Consider the following 14,893-nt stretch of genomic DNA (forward strand, 5'->3'; position numbering starts at 1 on the left):
AGCACCCAATTCAGTTAGATGAGGATTAAATTAATGTAAAGCAAATAGAACAGTACCTGCTCTGTTGTTAGTACTCAATACATATTACTTAATAAAAAATTAGCTCTAATAATTCTACATATGTATGTTGTCCAAATATTCAAATACAGTCACTAGTCTAAGAAATCCTTTTAATAAGACAGGGATTTATCTTACCCAATATACTTTATCAAAGTTGAAAGCCCTGCGTTAGTTTTACAGGAATATAAAAAGATGAATATGACAACCAAACAACATTGTTAGCATTCTTGACTGGGGGATGTCAATAGGCTCATTAAATATAACTGAATTTTACAATACCGTGTGTTTTAATGAGGGTCTGTGTCTCAGGAGGCTTATTTCAGTTGTCCATATAGTATACTGAAGAAACTGATATGTAGAGTGAATAAACGACTGCTTTACCCCTCTTATTTTCTAAGTTTTATAAATCTCACTGCTTTAAAAAAATAGTTCTAAACTTCACAGGTCATGTCTATGGATTCCATAGATCATAGACAGGTTTTCTGTTTTCTTCAGTTCAGTTCAGTTCAGTCGCTCAGTCGTGTCCGACTCTCTGCAACTCTTTGCGACCCCATGAATCGCAGCACGCCAGGCCTCCCTGTCCATCACCAACTCCTGGGGTTCACTCAAACTCATGTCCATCGAGTCGGTGATGCCATCCACCCATCTCATCCTCTGTCGTCCCCTTCTCCTCCTGCCCCCAATCCCTCCCAGCATCAGAGTCTTTTCCAATGAGTCAACTCTTCTCATGAGGTGGCCAAAGTACTGGAGTTTCAGCTTTAGCATCAGTCCTTCCAATGAACACCCAGGACTGATCTCCTTTAGAATGGACTGGTTGGATCGCCTTGCAGTCCAAGGGACTCTCAAGAGTCTTCTCCAACACCACAGTTCAAAAGCATTAGTTCTTCGGCTGTTTTCTTACCACCCCATTTATAAAGATGGAGAATGAATATTTTCAAGGTTCTGTAACTCACCAGAACTTAAAGATATTATTCAATGAATATTATCCAATGATACTGGAAAATGTGATAGCATTTGTAGAGACTTGGAAGACTCTAAAGGAATAAAATATGTTTAATAAAGTTAATTTTGCTCTAACTATGAGTTAAATTTTAAAAATTATTTAAGTGCTTATGAGGAAAGAGGAGAAAGGTAGTAGGCACAAAGCTATTCTTAATGTTAAAAATGAAGTCAGAGGTAGTAAATGAAGATGGATCAATTTTGTATAGAATTAATTTCTAAAAAAGCAAGGTTGCTATATTCACCAATGAAGTGTTGCTAGATAATAGGAAAGAATGAAACATTTTATTTGCTACACAAATATAATTCCCAACTGGATAATTGTAATATATGACTGTTTCTTGTATATGAATATCATTGTTAATAAACATTGAATAAATCCATCATACTTTGTATAGAGGGACTCACATACTAAGAGTTGAATCGATTTCCTAGAATTTAACTGTAAGAGAAGGAAGTTTTATATAGCAAATGCTAAAAAATGGAGATGCTTAGAAATGCATTATCTGGAGAAAGCAAGGTCGGTATTTAGGATGGCAAAGAGGATATATTAATATATTGACCCATATAAAAGCTCAACAGACTTTCAGATATAAAAATTCTAGAAAAATGTATGACATTTGCAAAACTCTGTTTGAATTTAACTTTCTGAGGAAACATACAGAGGAGAAGCTGTCCCAATTTAATTTAAATTCCCCTTGTCTTCAGAATACAATCCAAATATTTTCCACTATATTTCTTATTTTGTTCAATTCTGCTGAGTGGCTCCTTCTTTCCTGTCAAATAGTGTGTTCACACAATCATGTTGTCAGTTCTGTACTCACTACAGAGGTCACGATAACAGACTGTCCACTGTGGCTGACGCTTCTCTGGCACACAGCTACCTTGAGAACTGCCTGCTGGCTCACAGCACACTTCTGCCCTGCTGTTGAGCTGCATGATTCCTGGTCCAAGCAGGAGGTTCCTCCCTAATCAGTGAAAGGCCTGTGTTTGACAGAGGGTGATACTTATAGCTGATCTGAGCTCCATTGATCAGAGAGACCTCCTAATGAATAAAGCTTTTCCTGGCCCACTTAGAATTTCCAGCTTGACCCTGCAGTCTGAATATTTCCTAACACATAGGCAAATTATGTTCAAAAAGTAAAACTTGATACACTCACCTGTAACCCCTGGATTGCTAGCTGCTGTCATCTTGTCAGGATTCCGTCTCCACTAGTTTTCATGCTGGAGTCATTCACAAAGAAGTCCATATTTAGCTGACTTGAAAACCACTTATTAACAGGGTTTGAGTGAATTGCTTTTTGGGAGATGAAGTATGAATATGGATCGAAGTAATGCCATTGGCTCTCATATGCATTCTTGGAGTTTGGTGGTGGAGGCTTGGTTGGGTTTAAGATATCTTCTGATAGCAAGTTTTAAAATAAGTACTGTCTTTTCTAGTATAGCAGTCAAATGTTAATTTATAGTTATCCTTATAGGCTTATTTTAATTGAAAACAACTTTTCCACCTGACTATTGGTATAATTTTATATAGACAAATTCAGGTTTTTTTTGGCTGACTCTGCTTATACTAACACTTTTTGTTTGCTTTGTATTTCACGATCTTTCTGCACGAACTCATGCTGGTAGTTGCTCATTAAATTGTTCTTGCGTAACTACTTCCTGATCAATTCTATTATTATTTGTTCTTTTCTTTCCTCGTATTGATGTGAACTGCTTGGTAATTTCCTGGATCTCCCCTTTGGCACTTCTTAAAGATGAGAGTAGTTTTAATTATTTTCTCGAATCTTTCTGCAGCCCATCCATCCTTCTCTATTTTCTGCATTGTTTATGACTTAAGGGTCTAGAGAATATAGATGTATTATTCATATAAAGCAAATATCTTATTGTAAGAATAATATTCTCAAATATTTCTTAGCAAAGATATTTGTATTTCACTAAAATATGATTTGAAGATACTAAAATAAGGAAAAATTTAGAGATTAAAATAAGCATTAACAGCTAAATATGTCTTTATTGGCAGGTCATTTAGCTTTTCCTGAATGAACAAAGTGTAAAAGTAAAATTTTAAAAGTTTATAACTTAAATATGCAAATAACATTATTTTGTTCATATTATTTATCCATGAACAATATATATTGTCTCTAAATATATTTTACTGTGTAATTTTTTCCGATATTGCTTGTTACAGTTAACTGTAAAACCAGTTAAACCAGTTAAACCAGTTTTTAGCTTTTAGTCACAGAAGAGACACAACTAATTAATCAAAGCACCAATAATGACTGCTGAATTAGGCATGGGGACATCAGAAAGACACAGCCCCTGAATATAAGATGTCCACAATCCAGTGAGGTAAGAGTAGCAGAGGTGTATAATACTGTGTTTAATGATAGAGATAAGCTCAGAGAATACAAAGAAGGCCAGTGTTAATTGTGATATCCACAAGTTGGAAAAAGTTTCCACACCAGAGGAGGTATTTTAGCCATTCCAAGAAAGTTAGGGTATTCTAAAGAGAGATCACAACATGTGCAGATGGTACTATGAGAGTGTGCCTTTTCTAAAATGGGTAGGGGGAGATGCAATGGCTCTTAGTTTAATCTTGATCTCTTCTGCTGGATTGGAATGCCTCAGTAAGCTGAGACTGTCCTGGTCTTATTCACTGCTATGCCAACAGTCTGGCATAACATTTGGCACATAGTATATGCTCAATAAATATTTGTTGAATGGAGGATTGTGAAAGTCCAGATGCAAGTGTTTGGATTCATCCTGTGGGTAGTAAGAGTTGAAGGGGTCATTGAGCAGGCAGTCCCTATAATTCCATTAGTTGTGTAAGAAGATGAAAAGTGATTCTGGTGGAAATGTAGAGGATAAATCCAAATGGGGCCAGCCTACAAGCTCACTGATTTTGAAATTCCAGAGAAGAAATGAAGAGGACTTAGCATGATGACTTTGTGGATGGTGGGGCAAGCTTCTGAGATGCAGTGGAAAGGATTCATTGACTAGTTGAAAATGATGGGTGAGAGAGAGGTAGAAAGGAAAGTATGAGATTTCTGGGTTGGGAGAATGAGTGGATGGCTATGTTATTAACTGAGATCAGGAATATGAAAAGGCAACATATTTTCAGAGGAAGGATGAGTTCAGTTTTGGGTGTACTCAGCTTGCTTTCTTGAAGGTCTTCCAAGTAAAGCAAGACCCGGCCCAGGTTTGTAGTTTTGGACGTCGTGAGTATGGAGAAGATGCCCAAGGCCATGGGAGGAAATGAGTTTAAGAGAAAGGATGTGAAGAGAAAAGAGGCACAGAATGAGGATACATCTTGAGGAACACACATCTAAGGGATAGATAGAGGGAGAAGAGTTAGCAGACAAGAGTGTTCACATTGATTGAAACACAAATTGTGGGACAGATGCTATATTAGGTACACTGAGTATGTTTTGTGTGATCTTCACAGCAGCTCTGGGGGGCCCTTATTGAAGAAGGAGCTTTACCAGGAAAGGCATCCTGACATATTGTCTGGAGGGAGTTTAAGTAGGAATATGTAAACTTTTTCTCTAAAGGGCCAGATGGTAAATATTTTAGGCTTTTTGAACTATACTGCCTATGCAATAACTACCCAACTCTGCCTATGAGGCTGAAAGAAGCCACTGTTGTTCCCTTGCTAAGTAGTGTCTGACTTTTGTGACTTCATGGATGCAGTATGCCAGGCTTCCCTGGCATACTTCCTATCTCCCGAAATTTGCTCAGATTCACGTCCATGGAGTTGGTCATGCCATCCAACCATTTCATCCTCCGTTTCCCCCTTCTCCTCAGGCCCTCAGTCTTTCCCAGCATCAGTCTTTTTCCAGTGACTCAGCTCTTCTCATCAGATGGCCAAAATATTGGAGCTTCAGCTTCAGCATCTGTCCTTTCGATGAATATTCAAGGTTGATTTCCTTTAGGGTTGACTGGTTTGATCTCCTTGCTGTTCAAGGGACTCTTAAGAGTCTTCTTCAGCACCACAATTTGAAAGCATCAATTCTTCAGTATTTAGCCTTCTTTATGGTCCAGCTCTCACAGCTATACGTGACGATTGGAGAAACTATAGCTTTGACAGTCTGTACCTTTGTTGGCAAACTGATGTCTCTGCTTTTTAATATGCTGCCTAGGTTTGTCATAGCTTTCCTTCCAAGGAGCAAGCATCTTTTAATTTCATGGCTGCATTAAAAAAAGTAGCTGTAGGTAAGCAAATAGAGATGACTGTGCTAATAAAACTTTATGGACACCACCATATATTCATATAATTTTTCTGTGTCAAAAATATTCTTCTTTGACTTTTTAAACTATTTAAAAATGTGAAAACTAATTCTAAGTTCATGGGCCTTATTAAAAACAAGAGCAGGCTGTGGTTTTCCATCCCTTGTTTTAAAGAAAAAAAGAGTGTTAAGTGTCAGATGTGACATATGAGCCCTAAAAATATCACTGAGTGTTGCAAACAGGAGGTAGTTAATGACCCAGTAGGGATGGTGTTAATAGGGTGAAGGGGAAAGAACCCTATTGTAATAGGATGGGGAATAATTAGAAGGTCAGTAGAGTAAGTATAGGAACTTTTAATAAACAAAGTTGGCAAGGAAGAAAAGATAGAGTTAAGGCGATTCTTTAAGGGAAAGGTAACGCCTAGAGAAGTTTTTTGTTCTGTTTCCTTATTTTAGTATTTAGGCAATTTGATCATTTTTTGAGTGTAAAGGAGCCAGATTTAAAAAAAAAGGAGATTATTGATTTAGTAGAGATAAAATTATTGGCAGAACAACATCATGTGGAAGATAGGAAGACATAAAGTTCTGTGCACGGGGGAAGATTACCTTTGGTTGAGATTTGGACTAAGCCATCATACCCTTCTCTGTGATCCCTGTTCTGAATGGTGTTTTTAAAACAGCTTCTATGATGGCTAAGAGAAATTCTATTTGATCCTTAAAATAATCCTCCATGACAGGTAAATCTGGTGTTACCCTTCCCATTTTACAAGTGAAGAACCAAAGGATCAAGAGTTAAACGTATCCAGAGACATCTAGCTAACAGATGGCAGATTAGAACCTAGTCAGGCTAATTCCTGTTCCAGTTCTCTTTCCATTGTATTCTGTTTCCTTTCCTACTTCTAAATAAATTTGAAACACTTAAGAGAGTTTAGTGGGCTTTCCAGATGGTGCTGGTGGTAAATGGTGCTGGTGGTAAAGAACCTGCCTGCCAATGCAGGAGACCAAGAGATGCAGGTTAAATCCTTGGATCAAGAAGATCCCCTGGAGGAGAGCATGGCAACTCACTCCAGTATTCTTGCCTGGAGAATCCCATGGACAGAGGAGCCTGGTGGGCTACAGTCCATGGAGTCACCAAGAGTAGGACACTACTGAAGTGACTTAGCATGCATGAAAGAGAGTTTAGTGGTGATATTTTAAGTAAGATTTGAATGAAACATTCATTTATTTACTGGTATTTAGAGATCTTTTGACTAAGGGCTTATGTTAAAATGGAGTCATATCCCTGTAGTTTTCTATTCTGGAACTCTGAAGTAAATAAATATTAATTTCTTTTATAATTAGAGTTTAATTTTTGGATTCTAGTTGTTCAGATCTTTTAGGAACTGTGAGTTATAACTCTGAGCTATATAACTGTGTTTAGGTAATTCCTATATGTATACACAGGGGCCTGATCTATTGATATCCAGAGTACAGTTGACTCGGCGTAGCCATCCCTCAGTTCTTTCTAGCCATGAGACAGAGAGCAGACAAATGGATAATTACTGAGTGCTAAAAAAAATTTGCCAAAAACATAGGGATGTTTGTAAACATTTCAAAAATAACAGAGAGAGTTTATTTAATGTATCCTGAAATAATTTTAATATTCACTATATCAAAAGTGCAATTTTCTTTTTACTTTCAAAATAATTGAGGAATGTTGTTGAGACATTATGAGATAATGTTGTGAGACATTATCTAAAAATAGTGAGGGAGAAGAAGCAGTGATGTTTAAAAACTAAGTTTTACCTGTAGTTTCAATTTCGCTAGGGCCTCCATAGGTCCAAAGCAGTTTAGAGACTAGGCTGTCTCACCTGACAGAAAGTAACTGTTTTTCCTTTGGCTAGTCCCTTCCCCTCTTCCTCACCAATGGGACAACCTTACTTCAGTTCTACCAGTCCTTAATGTATGCTAACCAGAAAGAGCAAGAAGGCTCCAGGGAAAGTCATTTAAAAGGAAAGATAAACAAGCATAACAACAGTTCATGCATTTGGAAACATTTTAGGTCATGAGGAGAATATGTTGGGAAAAAGAGTTTGACAGAGAAGGCTGTCTTTGTGTAGCTTCAATACACATTTTCATTTCAAAATAGAAAAAAAAAGTTAAAGAAAAATGGCAGGAAAGGCTAACACTCAAACCTACTAAGTTATTATTTAAATATTTTATATAAGTGACATCTCTGACATGCTTGTATATGAAAGAAAAATAATGCCAAGATATAATAGAACGTTTCTAAATTTCAAGAAGTAGAAATCAAATATATTATATCAAGACTGGATTATCCTTTGACTAAATTATTTCCTGGTTCTAATTAGGATTCTATGTTAAGTTACATTTACTTTCATCAGGCCCTTTCCCTCCTGTCCTAGACTCGCTCTCTTTTCACTTCTCTGGCTGCATCCCTGAGAATATCACTTTCTCATCACTAACCTTGACCCTTACCTTGATAAATCCCTGAGCCAAAAGTCACCCAGAATCCAACTTTATATATAGTTTTGCACACTAACATTATTTTAATTATTATTTAATGGTGTTTCCATAACCCTAATTCTTTTCTTCTGAGATCAAATAATGCAGTTATATTTTCTATGCTCTATTTCCTTCCAAAGGCAAATGTTTGGCACGTGTGTTCTGGGACAAATTGTCTTCATCAATAGAGAAACACCTAAGATGTCTTTTCCAAAGAGGTTTCATAGACAAAATGTTTTGGCTTTTCCTTCTAATTTATTATATTTGGTGAGTGTTATAATTAAAGATTAGGAACCAAAGAAAATTATTTCAGAGCTTAGAGTTCCTGGAAAGGAACGATTTAATTACCAAGAAGCTACTCATTGTAAAATTCAAAATTTTCAGGTTAAAGAAACTCAGGTAATAATTTTAAAAACATTTTTATTGTGAAATATCATGCACATATAGAAAAATACACAGAATAAATGTACACTGTGGTAAATAATTCTAAAGCAAGCATCCATGTAAACACCATCTATCATAGAAGGGATTGCATCCTCTCCAAATTCATGTGTTAAAAGTCTAAACCCAACTGTATTTGGAGACAGGGCCTGTAAGGAAGTGATAAAGGTTAAGAGAGTTCATGAGAGTGGACCTTAATCTTTGTTGGACTTACATCCTTTTGAGAAAGGAAGAGACACAAGAGAACTCTCTCCTACTCCACAAGTGTGCAGAGGAAAGGTCATTTGAGGACGCATTGAGAAGCCAGCCATCTGAAAGCCAGGAGGCAAGGCCTCAATTACTTCCCAAATGGCTCAGTGGTAAAGAATCTGCCTGCCAATGCAGGAGAGGCCAGAGATGCAGTTTCGATCCCTGGGTTGGGAAGATCCCCTAAGGTAGAAATGGAGGATCTAGGCAAGAAAGCTTGCCTAGAGACCCCCATGGACAGAAGAGCCTGGCGAGCTATAGTCTGTGGGGTCACAAACAGTTGGACACCACTGAGCACGCACACACTGCACTTTGCAAGTTAAAGGCTCACTCTTTGTGTGTGTGCAAGGCCTCAGTTAATAATGGCACCTGGATCTTGTACTTCCAGCCTCCAGAACATGAGAAAATAAATGCTGATTAAGCCACTGAGGCTGTGGTATTTAGTTATGGCAGCCCTAGCAGACTAATACACTATCCAAAGCAAAAATTAGAACAGGGCCAGAATGTCAGAGGCCCCCATGTATCCCTTTTTTGTTACATTCCTTTTAGAGGTCACCACTATGCTTACCTTCATGGCAATCATTTCCTTGCTTTTCTTTATACTTTTTCCACATATGGCCATATTTATAAACAACATAGATTTTAAGCTTCGTATAGATGGACCCTACTGTTAATGTGATATGCCTGAAGTAACTTAGCTTGCATGCACTGTTAATGTATTTGTCTATGTGTTGCTACTTTTGCTCAATATTATGTTGGCAAGAAGTTTCTGTGTTGCTATGCTTAGCCCTAGTCTGTTCATTTTCATTATGATAGAGTATTTCATTGTATAAATATACCTACCACATGAATTTTATTGTGGGTAGACATTTGGGTTGACCTTTTGGCCATCATGGGTATTGCTGGAAAGAACACCCCTCTCCATGGTTCCACTTATATACACATTTCCCTGGAGAAGAATAGCTGGGTTACCAGAGTCTGTTAAGATAATAATTTTCAAGTGTACATTATTTTAGAAGTGTAGCTTCATTCTTCTGTTATTCACCTCAAAAGACGGGATCATTCCTTATTGCAGAGAAAAAGTCCCCATAGTAGTATCATAAGCTTTAATTGGCCATCTTGTAATAGCGTCATAGCAACCGCTGTCTTAGGAAATACATTTAAGTGTTTTTGTTTAAATTTTTTAATTTTGTACTTTTCTTGCTGTTATTACTTGGTGAGCCCAAAGAGCATCCTATTTAACTGACTACCGCTCTTAAATCTAAGGGCACTTGGCTCTTCTGGTGTGCTGATTAATCTTCATCTGTTCCCCCACACCATCTAAACCCATTCTTTCTCCTTCTCTATCCTGAGTGTATCTATTCCTCAGTGTATTGATGCCTCCTACTAAGGGCATTACTTCATCTTCTTTCTGGCTATGGCTTCGAACTATAGAAGATTGGATTTGAATTCTGGTTCTGGTGTCTTGTTAGCCTTGGCTAATAGGCAGCAGATCTGAGGGGTGAAAAGTTGGAGTATTTTTCCATGGCTTCTTCTCAGCTTTGACATTGAGCCTCATGTGTCTAGTTCCTTCTGGGAGTTTCATTTTTCTGGCCTCCTGTTTTCACTGAGTTCCAGGACCACCATTTCATTCCCTGGTCTCTTTAGTCCTGGGGATGGTAATGACTTCTCACAATTGTTTGTCTCTAAGCTCATTACTGTACTGTATTTGTTTTCTTAACCCTACCTAGCCTTCTGTAGACCTTTTGAAGATCTTTACTAATCCTCTTGGGGTAAATTCTCTTTCTTACTGGGACCTTGCCTGATACTTGGATTTAAAATTTCTGTTAAGTAGAAAGAGTCCCTTGAACTGCAAGGAGATCAAATCAGTCAATCCTAAAGGAAATCAGTCCTGAATAGTCATTGGAAGGACTGATGCTGAAGCTGAAGCTCCAGTATTTTGGCCACCTGATGTGAAGAACTGACTCACTGGAAAAGACCCAGATGCTGGGAAAGATTGAAGGTGGGAGGAGAAGGGGATGACAGAGGATGAGATGGTTAGATGGCATCACTGACTAAATGGACATGAGTTTGAGCAAGCTCTGGGAGTTGGTGGTGGACAGGAAAGTCTGGTGTGCTGCAGCCCATGGGGTCACAAACAGTCAGATACGACTGAGTGACTGAACTAAACTGAAGTAGAAATTTCAAGTGTTTTTCAAGTATAATGTCCGTCCAAATTTTCCAAATAGTTATTACATTTTATTTTAGGTTTAAGAAGAAAATTTTTGCTAAAAATGAAAACCCCAATCCAAATACAGAAGGAGGTACTAGTGTAACTGAGTATCAAGTGATATACCTGAAACTGAATTGAAATAAGCAGTATATGAATTAATTCAGGATCATATGTGCCTTTCCTGTAAGTTGATGGCTAGTCAAATTTTTCTTGGTTTTCTAAATCTCTAATATTCAAGGGTTTCTTATTTACCTCACTTTTATAAGATTAAGTTTAGGAGGTTCTTCTTTTAGATTAGCTAAGCTATTCTTCATTTTATTTGACCTCCTTTTGTTCTCGTCTCTGAAGAGAGTACATCATACTCATTAAGTGTGGTAAAATGGCTGGATCTTTGATAGAATCAGGAATTTCAGCATTTTTACTGGCTAGAGGTTATACTGGCTTCCTAATGGAACAGTAGGTAAAGAATCCACCTGCAATGCAGGAGACTCAGGAGATGCAAATTTGATACATGGGCTGGGAAGATTCCCGGAAGAAGGAAATGACAAACTACTCCAATATTCTTGTGTGAAAAATCCTGTGGACAGAGGAGCCTGGTAGGCTATAGTCAAAAGGGTTGCAGAGTCAAACACAACTCAGCAACTAAGCACACAGAGGTTATACCTTTATTTTCTAACACCTGATCTTGGAAGAAGAAAATAGGTACAAACATTCCAAAATTTCTGTTCTATTGAGCTCAGTATAGTGCATAATCCTAGCTTAAGATTTGAAAGGCATTGTTGGTATTTATGTCTCTAAGCTAGGCACAGATTCCTAATCTACACTAAACAAACACCTATGCTTGCTAATCTATTTTTATCTTGGGTATTCTGATTTTTATCAAACTCCAGCGCTAATGACTAAAGGAGTTATTTAAAAGAGAAGTTGTAGCTTAATTTGACTATAATATGAAAAAACTGTCTTTTTCTATCACCATTTATATTATTTCTGAATATAAAAGCATGAACTGTTTAAGCACAAACACCCAAACACCCAACTGCTCCACACCTATAGAAAGAAGCAAACAAAAAGTAACAAGCTGCATATTTCATTCAGTTCCGTTCAGCTCAGTCGTGTCTGACTTTTTCTGACCCCATGGACTGCAGCACACCAGGCTTCCCTGTCTATCACCAACAGCTGGAGCTTGCTCAAACTCATGTCCATAGAATTAGTGATGCCATCCAACCATCTCATCCTCTGTTGTCTCCTTCTCCTCCTGCCTTCAATCTTGCCCAGCATCAGGGTCTTTTCTAATGAGTCAGTTCTTCGCATCAGGTGGCCAAAGCTACATATTCAGTTGACACCAAATATACTGTATTACTCTTGGGTAGGTAAGTGGTAAAGATTTTATTTGTTGAAATATTTTAGTTGGAGTCCTTGTGAATACATGAACCTTGTATGTATCTAAAATAGTATAAGAAATCTTGGTCTTGGTGTATTATTTCTCAGGAAAACAATGGTATAATATTGCTAATGATATCCCTAGCACTCAGAACAATGGTTTGCACAATGTAGATGCTCAATAAAGATCACATGTTGTTGTCAAGAAAGCCAAATGTCACCCATTCACTGAAGAGATCCATTCTGATTCTTCATAGCTGCCAAATATTTACTATCATATGAGCCTTATTTGGTATTCTAACAGTTCTGTTGCTTATAGCTCTAGTGTTTTGCATGCAGTGTGAAACAAATTGTAAAGATGAACTCCTTTGGAAAATGCTGTGTTTGAGGCTAATTCCCAACCACCAAGATGCTATTTGTATTGCTTAATAGCCTCTGAAATCAGTGTGAGACTAATGTACAGTTAATAATTTTACAACTGTCCTCTCCTAACATAAAACATATGGCTTTTAAATAAAGAGAACAAGTTTAAATATAATTTGCATCAACACATTACAGTAACATTTGCACCTGGGGAAAAGAAAAAGAGTGTAATGGGTTTTAATGCATATTGCAGTCCAAGTAGACACTCAGCATTGCTTTGACCTTGCAGTGTCTTTATAATTTTCAAAATTAATTATTTTTCCCTTTCTTTCTACTAACTTTTAATTACTTAAGGTTCTTAAATAAGTGAAATTTCTGAAGATGTAGAATGAATCTATTGTTGTTGTTTGTGTACATACACACACATGCATGCATATTAATTTTTAAACTTTTATAGTTAATGATTCTGGCTTCTGATCCTTGGGTGTATTTTAATTGAATGGCATTCAAGACTTGGAAAAATACAAGATGAAACCAATTAATATCATGGAAAAAACCAGTGCTAAAGTAGGATGCCAAAGTGGAAATAGAGTATAAGTAACATTAATAATAGAAGGAGCAGGCTGCCGTCTATGGGGTTGCAGAGAGTCAGACACGAACGAAGCGACTTAGCAGCAGCAGCAGCAACCAATTGATTAAAGTTCTTGGGTGCTTTACAACTGTGTAACAGGAGAGTTTGCATATAAAAACATTGATCACAATCTGGAACCTAGAGAGAGCTAAATGCATTATTAGCCATATTCATCTTCACTCTCTTAGAGAAATAATATCCCCCCTAGGTGATATGTTGTAAATCACCCATATATTCTTTAAAGCTTCCCTGTTGAATGAAATTTGTATAGATTTTTGTTTTTCCTCACTACAGACTCAGGAAAGCACAAGGGAAGTGTCCTCCTGTAGAGACATACTGGTTTATTAGATTTTTAAAGCTGTAGACATCTGTACAGAACTCGCAGTGTCCTTCCTTGTTTAAGTGAGGACATTGAAGCCTAGAGCAGTGAAGCAACTCATTTAGATTCACTCGTTACTGATAAAACCAGGACCAGAACACAAATCTCCTAACTCCCTATCCAGTGCTCTATTATTTAGCACACGTGAAATGATGAATTAAACTGAAAAGAATTGTGATAACTTAGGAAAAACCCACTGTTCTTAGGAGTCTTAACTCAATTGATACTCATATGCATTACTACAGGACAAATGTCTTTCACACACATACAAAAATAAGGACTAAAAATAACAAATAAATTCAAAATATTTTAAAGGAAACAGTGTGATCTGATGAGAAAACAAGAATTTTTACTATTGCCATACATTTCCACAGGTTGATAATTTTGCTGTTTTATAGAAAGTAAAGGAGAGAAGAAAGAATACACGAGAAGACTGGAGTTCTTGTCCTGGAATTTATCATGTCTCTGCATTTGATTTTGGAAAGATTAACTTTTCTGAGTCTCACTAATTTCAGCTTGACAATGGATATATTTTTCTTGGTTTTGGTGAGAAGATGGGTGGATGGCATCACCAACTCAATGGACATGAGTTTGGGTAAACTCCCAGAGTTGATGATGGACAGGAGGCCTGGTGTGCTGTGGTTCATGGGGTCGCAAAGGGTCGGACACTACTGAGCAACTCAGCTGAACTGAACTGAACTGGAGCAACTTAGCACAGCACGGCACACCATAGTATCAGTGTGTTTTTTTAACACTATTGGTTCAGTTCAGTTCAGTTCAATTCAGTCTCTCAGTCGTGTCTGACTCTTTGTAACCCCATGAATCACAGCACGCCAGGCCTCCCTGTCCATCACCAACTCCCGGGGTTCACTCAAACTCATGTCCATCGAGTCAGTGATGCCATCCAGCCATCTCATCCTCTACCATCCCCTTCTCCTCCTGCACTCAATCCCTCCCCACATCAGGGTCTTTTCCAGTGAGTCAACTCTTCACATGAGATGGCCAAAGTATTGGAGTTTCAGCCTCAGCATCAGTCCTTCCAATGAATACCCAGGACTGATTTCCTTTAATGGACTGGTTGGATCTCCTTGCAGTCCAAGGGACTCTCAAGAGTCTTCTCCAACACCACAGTTCAAAAACATCAATTCTTCTGCACTCAGCTTTCTTCACAGTCCAACTCTCACATCCACACATGACCACTGGAAAAACCATAGCCTTGACTAGATGGACCTTTGTTGGCAAAGTAAATCTCTGCTTTTCAATATACTATCTAGTTTGGTCATCACTTTCCTTCCAAGGAGTAAGAGTCTTTTAATTTCATGGTTGCAATCACCATCTGCAGTGATTTTGGAGCCCCAAAAGTAAAGTCTGACACTGTTTCCACTGTTTCCCCATCTATTGCCCATGAAGTGATGGGACCAGATGCCATGATCTTCATTTTCTGAATG

Source organism: Bos indicus, chromosome 1 (genome assembly GCF_029378745.1).
Source record: "Bos indicus isolate NIAB-ARS_2022 breed Sahiwal x Tharparkar chromosome 1, NIAB-ARS_B.indTharparkar_mat_pri_1.0, whole genome shotgun sequence".
Classification (NCBI taxonomy): domain Eukaryota; kingdom Metazoa; phylum Chordata; class Mammalia; order Artiodactyla; family Bovidae; genus Bos; species Bos indicus.